Here is a 3,440-nt window from a genome sequence, read left to right on the forward strand (position 1 = left end):
GAGGAGCTCAGGCCGGACGCAGGTGAGCTCCTGGAGGACAGGGAGAGCGGCTGCCCGATCCAGGTCCACGCTGTGCAGGGAGGCCTCCCGGGGAGGAGGCTCGCGTCTCGATGGCGCTCCTGCGAGTGTGGTGGGGCCTGCGGACCCCCCTCAGTGCACGAGACAGTCCACGGGACTCACAGGCACAAGCGGAAAGGTCCCAGAGTATGAGGAAGACCACCAGGCTTAGTGCCACCGGTAACCAGCCCCCGGGGGAGCTGCGTGCAGGCAGCCCTGACGTCCCCCCCCGCACAGGCGCCCCCAGCACCCACAGTGAGGGAAGGCTCCGCTGGGGCCAGAGATGGAGAAAACACTTATTTTTTTCTTATCCAGGTTCAAGCTCCCTGAATTTGTGAGACGGGGCAAAGAACAGAACCCCAACCAGAACCCAGACCCCCAAGCCCTGGCTTTGACACTGCATGAAGCCCTGGGAAAGGGCAGGCCCTTCCTGGGACTCCCCTCCCCCCGCCCGCCCGCTTCCCTCTGGGCCTGGAGGGTTCAGACCCCAGAATCTGACCTCCTTCCTCAGCCCAGTGACAGGACTGAGGAGGAAGGTCTTGTCCAGGTCTCGGCACAGGTGGCAGCTGGAACCCCGTCCGTGCAGGACAGGCCAGTGCTCTGGCCGCGGCCCTGGCCCACAGTGGGCCCTGCCCCCCCACATCCTGGCTGGAGGAGTTTGGAATCGACTGGCCTCAGCTCTGTGGTGCGGGCACACTGGCCCTTATCAGAGACGCAACAGGACAAAGGCCACACGCCCGGCCAGAGCCTCCCAGGCGCCACAGCACGGCTCTGCCCTCCGTAGGCTGCAAGCAACACCCCATGAGCTGGACACCCGGCTGTTCGGAGACGGGCGGCCACTGCACCCCTTTAGTAGCCAGGCTGAATTCCAGGAGCACCTGGGCTTCGTTACTGCCCGACAACCAGCAGCTGCAGGGAGAGCCGTGACAACCCCCGAGAATGAAGCAGGTTTGACAATGTCAACAGGCACTGGGATCACAGCCCTGGCACAAAGCCAGGCGGGAGAGGACCCCCCCCCCCAAAACCTGTTCAAGGTCCCAAAGCTGCACCCAGGCCTGGGCCAGCTTCTCAGCCCCTGGAGAGCTGCAGCGTGGTCCACGCGGTCCGCACCACGAGGCCAGGCGGTCTGCTAAGGAGGCCGGTTCAACCCTCCTCCTACCCCCAGGCCTGCAGGACAAGGGCCGGGAGCCGCCAGCCCCGAGGAACGAGGAACGGCCTGGCAGGAGGCAGACCTGCTATGCCCTGAGGACTGCTCTTCACAAGGTCCGACTGGGTTTCTGGAGACAAGGTCTCCGATAGGAAGGAAGGTGTGATTTCCCGTGAGTGCACGTTCACTGTTCACGCGTTCACCATTTCACTCAGGCACATCCATCCAGGCCCTGTCCCAGGAGGGCCCTCCCCTGGGGCAGACGTTTGGGAAGATGGGAGAGACGGGGCTGGGCCTCTGGGAGAGGGGTCCCATTGGGCACACCTCAGGGCCGCGACAGCCCACAGCCCCCTCCCAGGGCTCAGGCCTGACGGGCCGGCGGGAATTCTAAGCGCCCCTCCCACCAGTTAGGACACTCAGCAGCACCCCCAAGGGCTCAGGGCCGGAAGCAGTTCCGGTCCAATGTGGAGCCGGGAATCCCAGCCTCCAGAGCACCCGGGCAGTGGTCCAGGGCACAGCTGGCCGGTGCCTCAGGGGACAGGTGTGAAGCTCCAGGTGGACACGCTGAGCTGTGGCTGAGGCTCTGCCGGAGCCGTGGGAGAAGGGGCCGCCGGTGACTGGCAGTGGGGAGCCGCAGGGCAGGGGTGTCGGGCAGGAATGAGGAGCGCTGGCCTTGGCGCAGCGCCCCGGGCTGGTCCATGACGGTGCCTGCAGACACGTTCCTCTGGGCATGGCTGAGTCTCAGATGAGATCACAGAACACCTGGGGCATCTCAGCAGGAAGGCGTCCAGCCGCCCGGAGGAGCGGGTACGAGGCCTCAGGACCCGCTGAGCACTGGCGGCGGCTCCGGCTCCGTTCCCAGAGACCCTCCCCGCTTCCCAGGATCCGAGGGTCTCTTCTTACGGGTCTGTGTGAGGCGGCCGTCCTGGGCCGAGCCCGCGCAGGAAGCTGATCCCTCATGTCCAGCCTTTAAGGCCTCTGGGACCAGGAGTCCCAGGAAGAGTCCTGTCCCGCAGCCCAGACACGGGACGCAGAACGCCAAGGACCTGCCCTGGGCCAGGGCGCCCGCAGCACCTCGCAGCTCACACAGGCCTGGCACTGCCACCCTCGGAGTGGCTAACTGCCTGGCAGAGGCAGGGATGGAGCTGAGCCTTGTGGCTCCAAGATCCTAAGGGCCACAGGTCCCCACCGTCCCCTGGAATCTCAGCGAGGCCTGTGGGCTGACGTCACCCATACGGCCGTGAGGCACGCGGACGGGGTGGGACGGTTTACAATGTCCCTGTTCCCTTCATCACCAGCAGGCGAGGCAGCGTGGGGCCCGCTGCACCCGCACGGTCCAGCCTGGGGTGGGGCTTCACAGGCAAAGGTCACGGAGGCGCCACGCTTCCGGGAGCAGAGGCTGCTGCACTGCAGGTCCCAGCCAGGCCACCGCCTTCCGGCTGAAGTTCAAATCCGCCTCCTTCCACCTGTGGAAACACGTGGTGTCTGGGACTGTCCGGGACTCCGCGGCTCTGGCAGGGGAGGGCCGGCCAGCGCGGCGCCGACGGGCACCAGGCGCAGGACCTGCAAACGCACCGGAAGCCACATCCGTCAGCTGGCTGGGCAGTGCCCACCTGCCATTCACATGACAATCACCCCGGAGCCGAAGACACCTCTCCCCGCACCTGGCGAGGCTGCGGCTCCCCCGGCTGCCGGCCCCTCAAAGGAAAAGCAAGTTTGCACGTATTTTCAAATAGGTTCCGTCCTGCCCTGCGCCCCCAGTGGCTTCTGCGCCCCGAGTTGGAAGGGGAAATGCCATGGCCCGGCCGGGGGCGCAGCGAACACCGGACCAGCTCTCAGCTCGCCCCCCCCCGCCCCCCCCGCATCAGAGTCCCGCAGCCCCGAGCAGGGCCCAAACCCAAACTCGGTACTGGCTCCAAGATCAAGAAACAGCAAAACCAGAACAAATGCTTCATCCCGTTTCTACAGAGAACATCGTTACCTCCACGTCATTCATTGTTGGGTGTCATTTTCACAATCGTTTCGTCACATTCGCAAGCTGTTTGCGGGGTAGGTTTTGCTCGCTTCGCAAGAACCCTGCGCGCACAACACGTTTTCCAAAGCCGCCCACGCTGCTGAGTAGCAAGTCGCGGCCAAATAATTCACGAGCAAAACGGCAAACACCCTCGTGGGAATTTCGCTGCAAACACGGGTGTTCCCGGTGCCGGGGCTCGGGCTCCCGGGGCGCCCACAGCCC

The 3,440-nt window shown here is 65.2% G+C and overlaps 1 protein-coding gene across 1 annotated transcript in view; it reads right to left on the reverse strand.

The window, feature by feature from the left end:
* Positions 1–3,440, reverse strand: part of LOC106725180 (chromosome unknown open reading frame, human C7orf50) — an 11,612-nt gene that overhangs the window by 6,812 nt on the left and 1,360 nt on the right. The gene's annotated exons all lie outside the window — the stretch shown is intronic.

The sequence above is a fragment of the Myotis brandtii genome, unplaced genomic scaffold (assembly GCF_000412655.1).
Source record: "Myotis brandtii unplaced genomic scaffold, ASM41265v1 scaffold1408, whole genome shotgun sequence".
In the NCBI taxonomy this organism is placed as follows: domain Eukaryota; kingdom Metazoa; phylum Chordata; class Mammalia; order Chiroptera; family Vespertilionidae; genus Myotis; species Myotis brandtii.